Raw genomic sequence first — 13,660 nt, 5'->3', positions numbered from 1 at the left:
CCGTCTGACATCTTCTTGCGGGGCGGACTCGGAGAGGACGGCAACCACACATGCGTGGGTGACGCCAGTTATGCGGCGCCAGCCGTGTCATGTATGCGGCGCCGCCTTTACGCGGCACCAAGGCCTGGCGCATGTAAATGACGCGGCGCCGCTCCTAGCCCATTATCGGGCCCTGAATTGGTCGGGATAGGGGCCATTTCGCACCGTCATGAACCTTGACGGCGTTCACGACGGCGCGAACACTCTGCCTCCATTTCGGAGAATCCCGCCCAGGATCTATGCACATTAGGAAATGAATGGTCTTTTTCGCAACAGACAGCATGGTTTTGTACGAGGGAGGTCGTCTACTTTAATTGAGTTTTTTGAGGAGGTGACAAAAATGATTGACGAGGGAAGGGCTGTGGATGTTATCTACATAAAGCATTTGACATGGCAGGCTGGTGCAAAAGATTAAATCCCATGGGGTCAGGGGTATACTAGCTAGATGGATTCAGAATTGACTTGGCCATAGAAGACAGAGGGTAGCAGTGGAAGGGTGTTTTTCCGAATGGAGTTCTGTAACTAGTGGTGTTCTGCAGGGAACAGTACTGAGCCCGCTGCTGTTTGTAATATATATTAATGACTTGGAAGAAAGTGTAGCTGGTCTGATTAACATGTTTGCGGATGATACTAAGATTGCTGGAGTTGTGGATAGTGATGAAGATTGTCAGAGATACAGCAGGATATAGATAGGCTGCAAAATTGGGCGGAGAAATGGCAGAAGGAATTTAACCCGGACAAATGCGAGGTGATGAATTTTGGGAGATCCAATTCAGGTGGGAACTATAAAATAAATGGCAGATCCATCAGGAGCATAGACACAGAGAGATCTGGGCGTGCAGGTCCACATCCGTAAAAGTGGCAACACAGGTGGAAATGGTGTTAAAGAAAGCATAGTGCATGCTTGCCTTCATTGGATGGGGCATCGAGTATAAAAGTTCGCAAATCATGTTCCAGTATATAGAACGTTGATTAGGCCACATTTGGAATACTGTATCCAATTCTGGTCACCACCCCACCAGAAGGACATGGAGGCTTTGCAGAGAATACAGAATAGGTTTACCAGGATGTTGCCTGGTATGGAGGGGGTTAGCTATGAGGAGAGATTAAATAAACTGGGATTGTTCTTCCTACAAAGAAGGAGGCCGAAGGGCAACCTGAGGCTTTTTCCCAGGGCGGAAATGACAATTACAAGGGGGCACAAGTTCAAGGTGAGAGGGGATAGGTTCAGTAGAGATGTGCGGGTGAGGTTTTTTTACCCAGGGTGGTGGTGGCCTGGAATGCACTGCCAAGTGAGGTGGTTGAGGCAGATACGTTAACGACCTTTAAGACTTATCTAGGTAAATACATGACGGGGTATAAAATGATACAAGCGGTTGGTCTAGATAGGACACATGATCGGCACAGGCTTGGAGGGTCTGTTCCTGTGCTGTACTGTTCTTTGACACTCAATCACATTCCTATTGCTCTATCCTCTATCAACATCTTGGGGGTTACCATTAACCAGGAACTGAAATGGACCAGGCATATAAATACTATGAGCAGGGTTGAGGCTGGGAATCCTGAGGCGAGTAACTCACCTCCTGACTCTCTAAAGCCTGTCCAACATCTACAAAGCACAAGTCAGGATTCTGATGGAATACTGTCCAGTTGACTGGATAAGTGCAACTCCGACAACACTTGAGAAGCTCAACACCATCCAGGACAAAGCAGCCCGCTTGATTGGCACCCCATCCTCCACCTTAAACATTCACTCCCTTCACCACTGAATCATACTGGCAGCAGTGTGTACCATCTACAAAGTACACTGCTGCAACTCACCAAGACTCCTTCAATAGCACCCTCCAAATTTGCAACTTCTACCTCCTTGAAGAACAAGGGCAACAGGCACATGAGAACACCACTAACTGCAATTCCCCTCCAAGTCACTCGCCATCCTGACTTGGAAATATATCACGGTTCCTTCACTGTGGCTGGGTGAAAGTCCTGGGACTCCCTCCCTAATACCACAGTGGGTCTACCTACACCAAATGGACTGCAGCAGAACACAAGGCTTAATTACCCTCAAGGGTAATTAAGGATGGGCAACAAATGCTGACCTCGCCAGTGACCCCCACATCCTGGAAGGGTTTTGTGATCCCTCGTTCTAGATTCTCCACATGGGGAAACATCCTTTCAGAATCTGCTCTAGTCAAGCCCCCTCAGAATCTTAAATGTATCAATAATATCACCTCTCATTTTTCTAAACTCCATTAGGCCTAACCTGCTGAACCTTTTGTCATAAGACAACCACTGTTTTTTAAATGTATTTATTCTTTCATGGGATGTGAGCATTGTTGGGAAGACCATCATCTGTTACCCATCCCTAATTTCCTTGAACTATGTGGTTTACCAGACCATTTCAGAGGGCTGTGGATCTGGAGTCAAGTGTAGTCCAGACCAGATAAGGATGGCAGATTTCCTTCCCTAAACAACATTAATGAACCAGATGAGGTTTCATGACAATCAGCGATCGTTTCATGGTGAACAATTTTGTCCCCGCCTTCGCCATGAGCGCAAGATATCTTGAGAATTGGAAAACAAGATTCTCACTGGCGAGACCTCGTTTTCCTATTTTCCCCACTCCTCCGCGGTGACGTTGTGAGGATCCCGCCCAAAGAGGGTGGGAACCTCAATTCAATATATTTAAACAAATTTATAATACAATTAAAGGGGCTTGCCGCCATATGTTCTCCCCACATTAGAATTCCCCTTGCCGATGTGGAGGTTTGCAACAGGTATTTAAAAATGTGAAGTACTTGATGGGAAGCTGCCAGAGTAGCAAAGGTGAATTTAGCTCCCTGAAGGAACTAAATTCCAGCTGCCATGGTGGGAGTCGAACCCAGGTCCCAGAACATTGAATGGATCTCAAGTACCCTGTTTTGAAACTCACCACAATGTTTGTAAATATCTAGCTATAATTGACAGGTCATGACCACATCAAAAGTAGTTAAGTGCTTTCTGCTGAGAAACAGGAAGTGAAAGCACATAATGCCTCGGTGTTTACAAATATTGTGGTCAGGTTCACAGCATGGACTTGAGATCCATTCAAGCATGAAGAGAAATTAAATTAAACAATCCAGACATCTGGTTGTCTGGAAGCTGTCATTTACAGCCTAGTAAAAGTTTTTTTTCTCTTTGAAGCGCATAGAAACGTTGCAGATCAAAGGATCTGGGGGGTTTAAACCTTGGTGATGTGGTTTTCGCTTTCTATGAAGTTACAGCTGCTGTTTTCTCTGCATGAGGCGTTATGTATAGGGGAAAGGTGAGTTTTAAAGCTGTGATTTTTTTTTCACTGTTTCTATTTGGACTGCTCTTTAGCTTCCAGGCAGGAGTAACTGATTCTTGGGGGGGGCGATCTCTGTTATGTAGGGGGATCTCTCTTATATGGGGGTCTCTGGCAGGGGGGGCACTGGGGGTGAGATTTACAGGATTTGCATTGTAGGGGGAGGGGGGCACACAAATGGATCTGGGGGAACTTACCTTAAATACTTACCCCATACTTACTCATAATAAAGTGATGGAAGGAATCAAGAGGCATTTAATTAGGAATAACCTTTTCGCTGAGGCACAATTTATGTTCCACCAGGTCACTCAGCTCCTGACCTCATTGCAGCCTTGGTTCAAACATGGACAAAAGAGCTGAACTCTAGAGGAGAGCTGAGAGTGACAGCCCTTGACATCAAGCCAGCATTTGATTGAGTATGGCATCAAGGAGCCCTAGCAAGACTGGAGTCAATAGAAATCAGGGGGAAATCTCCCCACTAATTGGAGTCATACCTAGCACAAGGGAAGATGTTTGTGGTTTTTGGAGGTCAGTTATCGTAGTCCCGGGATATCTCTGCAGGAGTTCCTCAGGATAGTGTCCTCGGCCCAACAATCTTCAGCTGCTTCATCAATGACCTTCCTTCCAACATAAGGTCAGATGTGGGGCTTTTGCTGAAGCACTAGTTCATGTGCAAATGCAGCAAGACCTGGACAATACCCAGGCTTTGGCTGACAAGTGACAAGTAACATTAAAAAATATATATATATTTATTAAAGTTTTTTAACACAATTTTTCTCCCTTACAAACAATAACCCCCCCCCCCCCGTAACAAAAAAAACAAACGAGAAATCGCGCAGAGCAAGATATATACATGGCAAAATGACATATTTACACAGCTTTGTACACTGGCCCTCACCCATACGTGCCAGTTTCCCCAACCCTTCATGTTATCTCTTGCTCATCCACCCTCCCAGGCAGTCCCCCCTCTTTTCCGCCCCCCCCCCTCCCAGGACGTTCCCCCCCCCCCCCCAAGGTTGCTGCTGCTGCTGACCGACCTTCCTCTAACGCTCCGCGAGGTAGTCTAGGAACGGTTGCCACCGCCTGTAAAACCCCTGCGCAGACCCTCTCAAGGCGAACTTAATCCTCTCCAACTTTATGAACCCAGCCATATCATTTCTCCAGGCTGGGGGGCTTCGCCTCCTTCCACATTAGCAAGATCCTTCGCCAGGCTACTAGGGACGCAAAGGCCAGAATGCTGGCCTCTTTCGCCTCCTGCACTCCCGGTTCGTCCACTACTCCAAATATTGCTAGCCCCCAACTTGGCTTGACCCGGACTTTCACCACCTGAGATATTGCTCCCGCCACTCCTCTCCAGAACCCCTCCAGTGCCGGGCATGACCAAAACATATGGACATGGTTCGCCGGGCTCCCTGAGCACCTTCCACATCTGTCCTCTACCCCAAAGAACCTACTCAACCTCGCCCCCATCAAGTGCGCTCTGTGGACCTCCTTAAATTGTATCAGGCTGAGCCTGGCACACGAGGAGGAGGAATTAACCCTACCTAGGGCATCAGCCCACAGACCTTCCTCGATCTCCTCCCCCAGCTCCTCCTCCCATTTATCCTTCAACTCTTCTACCAGCGCTTCCCCCGCTTCTTTCAACTCCTGGTGTATTTCCGACACCTTGCCCTCCCCGACCCATACACCCAAGATCACCCTATCTTGAACTTCTTGTGCCGGGACCAACGGGAATTCCCTCACCTGTCGCCTCACAAAAGCCCTCACCTGCATATATCTAAAGGCATTTCCCGGGGGTAACTCAAACTTCTCCAGTTCCCCTAGGCTCGCAAACATCCCGTCGATGAACAGGTCCCCCATTCTCCCAATCTCCGCCCGATGCCAGCTCTGGAACCCCCCGTCCATCTTCCCCGGGACAAACCGGTGGTTACCCCTGATCGGGGACCACACCGATGCTCCCATTGCACCCCGGTGCCGTCACCAATGCCCCCAGGCTCGTTCCTTTACAGGACGCCATCTCCATCCTCTTCCATGCCGCCCCCTCTCCCTCCATAACCCACTTGCGGATCATCGCCACATTTGCTGCCCAGAAGTAGCTCCCCAGGTTTGGCAGCGCCAACCCTCCTCGGTCCCTACTGCGTTGCAGGAACCCTCTCCTTACTCTCGGGGTCTTATTCGCCCACACAAACCCCATAATACTCCTGCCTACTCTCTTTAAAAAAAGGCCTTAGTGATCACGATGGGAAGGCACTGAAACACAAACAGAAATCTCGGAAGGACCACCATTTTGACCGACTGCACTCTACCCGCCAGCGAGAGCGGTAACATGTCCCATCTTTTGAAATCCTCCTCCATTTGCTCCACCAACCTCGTCAGATTCAGTTTATGTAGGGTCCCCCAACTCCTGGCTATCTGGATCCCCAGATACCGAAAGCTCCCTTCCGCCCTCCTCAGCGATAGGTCCCCTATCCCACTTTTTTGGTCCCCAGCCTGTAATACAAAGAGCTCACTCTTCCCTACATTGAGCTTATAGCCCAAAAACTCCCCAAACTCCCTTAGAGTCTGCATGACCTCCACCATCCCCTCCATTGGATTTGCCACGTACAGCAACAGGTCATCCGCATATAGCGACACCCGATGCTCTTCTCCCCCTCGGACAACCCCCTTCCATTTATTAGACTCCCTCAATGGCATGGCCAATGGTTCGATCGCCAATGCGAACAACAGGGGGGACAGGGGGCACCCCTGCCTCGTCCCTCGGTACAGTCGAAAGCACTCCGACTTCCGCCGGTTCGTCACTACACTTGCCATCGGGGCTCTGTAAAGGAGCTTAACCCAATTGATAAACCCTACCCCGAACCCAAACCTGTGCAGCACCTCCCAGAGGTACTCCCACTCTACTCGGTCAAAGGCCTTCTCCGCGTCCATAGCTGCCACTATCTCCGCCTCTCCCTCCTCCGATGGTATCATTATAACGTTTAAGAGCCGCCGCACATTGGTGTTTAGTTGCCTGCCCTTTACAAATCCCGTCTGGTCCTCGTGGATTACCCCCGGGACACAGTCCTCGATCCTCGTGGCAGCACTTTTGCCAGCAACTTTGCATCCACATTGAGGAGCGAGATCGGCCTGTATGATCCACATTGCAGTGGGTCCTTGTCCCGCTTTAGGATCAAAGAAATTGTCGCTTCCGACATTGTCGGGGGCAGGGCCCCTCCTCTCTTGCCTCATTAAAGGTCCTCACCAGTAGCGGGGCCAACAGGTCTGCGTATTTCCTGTAGAACTCCACCGGGAATCCGTCCGGTCCCGGGGCCTTTCCCGCCTGCATGCTCCCCAAACCCTTGCTCAGCTCCTCCAACCCAATTGGTGCCCCCAAACCAGCCACACTTGCTCCTCCACCCACGGGACTCTCAGCTGATCTAGGAATTGTCTCATCCCCTCTTCATAAAAGGCCTTGAATACCTCGTTTATTTTCGTCGCACTCCGAATCGTGGCTCCCTCTCCATCTTTGACTCCCCCTATTTCCCTCGCTGCCATCCTCTTACGGAGCTGGTGTGCCAGCATCCGACTAGCCTTTTCCCCATACTTGTAGGTCGCCCCCTGGGCTTTCCTCCACTGTGCCTCCGCCTTCCCTGTGGTCAACAGGTCAAACTCCGTCTGGAGCCATCGTCTTTCCCCAAGTAACCTTTCCTCCGGGGCCTCTGCGTATCTCCTGTCCACTCGCAAAATCTCCCCCACTAACCTCTCCCTTTCCATACCCTCTGTCTTCTCCCTATGAGCCCTAATGGAAATTAGCTCTCCCCTGATCAGCGCCTTCAACGCCTCCCCTACCACCCCCACCGCACCTCCCCGTTGTCGTTGGCCTCCAAGTACCTTTCGATACACCCCCTGACCTTCCCACACACCACCTCGTCCGCCAGCAGTCCCACATCCAGCCGCCACAACGGGCGTTGGTCCCTCTCCTCTCCCAGCTCCAGTTCCACCCAGTGTGGGGCATGGTCTGAAACGGCTATAGCCGAATACTCCATCCCCTCCACCCTCGGGATGAGCGCCCTACCCAGAACAAAGAAATCTATCCGGGAGTAGGCTTTGTGTACATGGGAGAAGAAAGAAAATTCCCTGGCCTGCGGCCTTGCAAACCGCCATGGGTCCACTCCCCCCATCTAATCCATAAATACCCTAAGTACCTTGGCTGCCGCCGGCCTCTTTCCAGTCCTTGATTTGGAGCGGTCTAGTGCTGGATCCAACACTGTATTGAAGTCCCCTCCCATTATCAGGCCTCCTATCTCCAGGTCCGGAATGCGCCCCAACATGCGCTTCATGAATCCTGCATCATCCCAGTTCGGGGCGTATACGTTTACCAACACCACCCACATCCCTTGCAGCCTACCGCTCACCATTACATATCGCCCTCCATTGTCCGCTACAATAGTCTTGGCCTCAAATGACACCCGCTTTCCCACCAATATTGCCACCCCTCTATTCTTCGCGTCCAGTCCCGAGTGGAATACCTGTCCTACCCATCCCTTTTTTAGCCTGACCTGGTCCGCCACCTTCAGGTGTGTCTCTTGGAGCATGGCCACGTCCGCCTTCAGTCCCTTTAAGTGCACGAACACTCGAGCCCTCTTCACCGGCCCATTCAGGCCCCTCACATTCCACGTTATCAGCCGGATTGGAGGGGCTCTCACTCCCTCCACGCCCCACCGACTAGCCATCTCCTTTTTCTGGGCCAGTCCCGTGTCCACGCCTCCCTCACCCTCTAGTCCCCCAGAGGGGGGGATCCCCGTCCCGACCACCTCTTCTGTGCCTCATTCCCTTTCGGCCAGTGCAGCAGCAACCCCCCCCCCCCCCCCCCCCGCTAGACCCCTGTCTAGCTTTTTTGCTCCCCCCATGTCACTCCCGTAAGTCAGCTGACGCTGCTGACCCCGGCTTCCCCCGCTGTCCCATTGACCTCCCCGCGTGGGAGTCTCCCAATCCATATGCATTCCTTCGTTCCCCTTCCCGCCTTTCTTTCCGCGCGCGGGAAAACACCCCGCGCTTTCCAAAGCCCGCTCCGGGGCGGGGGCCTCTGGCGCAGCTCCTGTCGCGGCATTGTCTCTCTCCCCCAGTCCATGTAACATTTCCTGCGCGTGATTGACCCCCTATATACAACAACCATCACACATCAAACCTCAAACATCCCCCCCACCCTCACAGACCCTCAGTTAGAGTCCAACTTTTCGGCTTGTACAAAGGTCCACGCCTCTTCAGGCGTTTCGAAGTAATAGTGTTGGCCCTTGTATGTGACCCACAGTCGCGCTGGCTGCAGCATTCCGAATTTCACTTCTTTCCGGTACAACGCCGCTTTGGCCCGGTTGAAACCCGCTCTCCGCTTTGCAACCTCCGTGCTCCAGTCCGGGTATATTCGGATCTCTGCATTGTCCCACTTACTACTCCGCTCCTTCTTGGCCCATCTCAGGACCCACTCTCTGTCCGTGAACCGGTGGAACCTCACCACCATCGCCCTTGGCGGCTCATTTGCCTGGGGCTTCTTCGCCAGCACCCGATGTGCCCCGTCCAACTCCAGCGGCCTCGAAGGGGCCTTCGTGCCCATCATCGCCCCGAGCATCGTGCTCGCATATGCCCCGGCATCAGCCCCCTCCACTCTCTCAGGGAGACCCAGGATTCGCAGATTCTTTCTCCTCGACCTGTTCTCCAGGTCTTCGAGTTTTCCCGCCCACCTCTTGTGTAGCGCCTCGTTCTGCTCCACTCTCACCGCCAGGCCCACGAGCTCATCCTCGTTCTGACTGACTCTTTTTTGTACCTCCTGGATCTTAGCTTCGTGGACCTTCTGGGTGATCCCGAGTCCTTCAATTGCCGAAAGCATAGGCGCCAACATCTCCTTGTGCATCTCCTCGCGCTGCTCCTCAAAGCAGCGCTTGATGAACTCCTGCAGCTCCCCTTTGTCCCTGGCCGCCGCCATTTTGTTTTCTTTCCCTCGCTTCTCCCGTTGCTCCAGTGCCGCTCCTTTGGCCGTTACACTTCTGGTCCATTTAAAAAGTCTATGGAAACTCCTGAAAAAGGTCTGAGAGTCGGTTCCAGACGGGAGCTGCCGAATGCGCGACCTACTCCTCCATGGCCGCCACCGGAAACCTCGTCCCTGATTCTTCAATGGCCTTGGTAGATCTTTTCACAGTTGTTCCCTCTGCTGCTAGAATTCACCTTTGATAGAGTCAAGTCAGATTGCAGCTTTAAGCTTGCCCTTCCCCCGCCTGCATGCTGGAAGAGGCTTTTGTCTAAACCTGCAGCCAAAGCCAAATCCTTTACTGTTTCTGCCGGGTCTGGCAGCCAAAAGACATAACATTCCTGGGGGACACTGACAGGGGAATGCCGCGGTCTTCTTGCCACACCGGGAAATGTCAAGCAAATGCCGTGGGGGCCCTGTAAAAGAGCCCAAAAGTCCATTCCAAGCGGGAGCTACCGAATATGCGACCTAGCTCTGCATAGCCGCACCCGGAAGTCCCAAGTGACAAGTAACATTCACGCCACACAAGTGCCAGGCAATGACCATCTCCAATAAGAGAGAATCAAACTATTGTCCCTGGACATTCAATGGCATTACCATCACTGAATCCCCCACTATCAACCCTGGGGTTTCCATTGACCAATAACTGAACTGGGCTAGCCATATAAGTAATGTGGCTGCAAGAGCTGGTTAAAGACTAGGAATTCTATCGCGGATAGCTCACCACCTGACTCGCAAAGCCTGTCCACCATCTCCAAGGCACAAGTCAGGAGTGTGATGGAATACTCTCCACTTGCCTGGATGAGTGCAGCTCCATCAACACTCAAGAAGTTTGATACTATCGAGGACAAGCAGCCCACTTAATTGACACCCCTTCCACAAACATTCACTACCTCCACCAGCGATACACGGTAGCAGATATGTGTACCATCTACAAGATCCACTGCAGGAACAAGTCTCCTTCGGCAACACCCCCAAACCCACGATCACTACCATCTAGAAGGACAAGGGCAGCAGATACCGGGGAACACCATCACCTGGAAGTTCTCCTCCAAGTCACTTGGGGTAGCATGATGGCACAATGGTTAGCAATTCTGCCTCACAACGCCAGAGATCCAGGTTCAATTCCAGCCTTAGGTCATAGATCATAGAATTTACAGTGCAGAAGGAGGCCATTCGGCCCATCGAGTCTGCACCAGCTCTTGGAAAGAGCATCCTACCAAAGGCCACACCTCCACCCTATCCCCATAACCCAGTAACCCCACCCAACACTAAGGGCAATTTTGGACACTAAAGGCAATTTAGCATGGCCAATCCACCTAACCTGCGCATCTTTGGACTGTGGGAGGAAACCGGAGCACCCGGAGGAAACCCACGCACACACGGGGAGAACGTGCAGACTCTGCACAGACTTTGACCCAAGCCAGGAATCGAACCTGGGACCCTGGAGCTGTGAAGCAATTGTGCTAACCACTATGCTACCGTGCTGCCCTGTCTGGTGTGGAGTTTGTACATTCTCCCCATGTTTGCATGGCTTTCCTCCTGGTGCTCCGGTTTCTTCCCACCATCCGAAGATGTGCGTGTCAGGTGGATTGGCCATGATAAATTGCCCTTAGTCTCCAGAGATGTGCAGGTTCAGTTATGGAGTTACAGGGATAGGATGGGATAGGGAGAGTGAACATAGAACATTACAGCGCAGTACAGGCCCTTCGGCCCTCAATGTTGCGCCGACCTGTGAAACCACTCTAAAGCCCATCTACACTATAGAACATAGAACATTACAGCGCAATTCAGGCCCTTGTTCTATAGTGTAGATGGGCTTTAGAGTGGTTTCACAGGTCGGTGCAACATTGAGGGCCGAAGGGCCTGTACTGCGCTGTAATGTTCTATGTTCCATAGTGTAGATGGGCTTTAGAGTGGCTTCACAGGTCGGCGCAACATTGAGGGCCGAAGGGCCTGTACTGCGCTGTAATGTTCTATGTTCACTCTCCCTATCCCATCCTATCCCTGTAACTCCATAACTGAACCTGCACGTGGGCATGAGTTAAGTGTTAATTCGAAGGATCGGTACAGACTCGATGGACCGAATGGCCTCTTCCTGCGCTGTAGGTCCTAGGATTCTAAGTCACTCACCATCCCGACTTGGAAATATACTGGCGGGTCAAAATCTTGGAACTACCATTCTAACAGCACTGTGGGTGTACCAATACACATGGACTGCAGGGTTCAAGAAGACAGCTCATCTCCGCCTTCTGAAGGGCAATTAGGGATGTGCAACAAATGCTGGCCTAAGCCAGTGAAGCCTACATCCCATCAAAATAAGTATTTAAAAAAAAACACAGCTGGTATGGGAATTGAACCCACGCTGCTGGTGTTGCTCCGCATCACGAACACGCCATCCAGCCTTTGAACTAACTAACCCCCAATGTTGGCGTTTCAGTCAATGACGCATTGTCAGATCTAGAAACAGTCACAGATGTAACAGGTTCAAACCAAATACCGAGTTGGTGAAAGGGGAAGGGGAAAAAAGAACACGAGGAAGGTCTGTGATAGGGTGTAAGGCAGGAGATATTTAATGACAAAATAAATAATGGTGCAAGGTAAAAGATACGGTAATGGGGCAAGTGAGGCTACAACAGGTGGGTCTAAAGGAGGTGTAAATAGCAAGAGCAGAACCACTGAAAACAATTAGGGTGGTGTTATGTTGCGAACTAGTTGCACGAAAGTCTAGGAGACAGTAAATTGCCTAATCCACCAATAATGCACTGTTACTTGAGATGACTGAGGACAGAGAGGTCAGAGTGAGAATAGAAAGGAACATTAAAGGGGATAGGGGTCATGCTTGGGTACTGAAAGGAGATGTTCACCAAAGAGACCACCCGATCAGTAGACTAACTTGAAAGAAGTACAAGTGAATCACTGTTTCACATACTTCTTTTCAGTGAGAAGGTTGGCGTTGCACCTCCTGCATTTGGATTGAAAGGTGCTGTGGAAAGGGAAGATAAGTTTTCAGGGTGATGGAAGACTGAATCAGAGTATTGCAGAGGGAACAGTCCCTTCGAAAGACAGAGGGAAGGGGAGGGGCAAATGTTTTTTGGGGTGACTTCGCACTGGAGGTGGCAGAAATGGTGGAGCATGATCTGTTAAACTTGGAGACGGGAGGAGTGGAAAATGGGAACAAACTGAACACTAATGTGGTTATGCGAGGGGGAGGAAGAGGTGAGAGCAGAAATGGGACCGAGTCCCCACTAACAATGGAGGGAAATGTTTGTTCGAGGAAAAAGGAAGACCTATCGGAAGCACTAATATGGAAAGGTTGCATTGTCTGAGCTGATGCAGAGAAACTGGGAAAATGGAATGGAGTTCTGAAAGGAAGTGGGAATGAGGAAGAGTATAATAATAATATAATAATAATCGCTTATTGTCACGAGTAGGCGGGAATAAAGTTACTGTGAAAAGCCCCAAGTCGCCACATTCCGGTGCCTGTTCGGGGAGGCCGGTAGTGGGAGTCAGTGGGCGTCTAATAGATATTGGTGATGAAACTGGAAGCTTAAACTGACGAGTGCATCAGAAGAATCAAGCATGTTGGTGGGAAGGGACTGGACCAGGGAGAAAAGTAAGAGTTGAGGTGGGTGGACACAAGTTCCATGGGAGCAGAAATGGCTGAAATGACAGGTCAGCCAGGGTAGTCCTGTTCGTGATTTTGAGAAATCGGTCAGAAGCGAGATGCAAAGTGTTGGTGGACTATAAGGTTGGAGGTCATGGTGCATCAAGAATGAAGAGAAAGAAAATACAAATTGGAAAATAAAAACCTTACTTTGAACAGACCTTGGCCCAGAATTTGCAGCCTAAATAACAGCGAGTTTGATGGGCTCACCGTTTTTAGTATAGAAATCATGCAGAAAATTGTTGAGGAGGAGGAGTTACAAATCACCACAAATTGCTGATGGTTTACATCATTCTACCGTTAGCCTATAAAAAAGGCAACTCGCCCTCAACCCCCACATGAATGCTATCACATTGCTTCATAAACTACTGTAGAAAGTTAGGGCTGGTACTGAACAGAGAAAGCATGCATTTTAATGAAGAGACTTCTATTCCTGCAACAGCACTCATTCTGGCCAGCCCAGAAAGAGAACAGGATGAGCCTCATTCATAATTCCAGCAACTGTTGGGGCAAAAGGTTTCCGAGCTGAAGAAAGAAGGAAGAAATTCTAGCTAACTGAACAAGCAGCGAGATGCCCCTCTCCAGAAAATCTTGGCTCATATAATCAGTTCTACAGTTTTCATTATTG

The 13,660-nt window shown here is 50.6% G+C and overlaps 1 protein-coding gene across 6 annotated transcripts in view; it reads left to right on the top strand.

Moving 5' to 3' along the window:
- The window catches only part of dgkh (diacylglycerol kinase, eta), an 857,220-nt gene that overhangs the window by 720,511 nt on the left and 123,049 nt on the right, over nt 1-13,660 (top strand). The gene's annotated exons all lie outside the window — the stretch shown is intronic.

This window comes from Scyliorhinus torazame, chromosome 8 (genome assembly GCF_047496885.1).
Source record: "Scyliorhinus torazame isolate Kashiwa2021f chromosome 8, sScyTor2.1, whole genome shotgun sequence".
Classification (NCBI taxonomy): Eukaryota; Metazoa; Chordata; class Chondrichthyes; order Carcharhiniformes; family Scyliorhinidae; genus Scyliorhinus; species Scyliorhinus torazame.
This window is presented reverse-complemented; position numbering and strand designations above follow the sequence as displayed.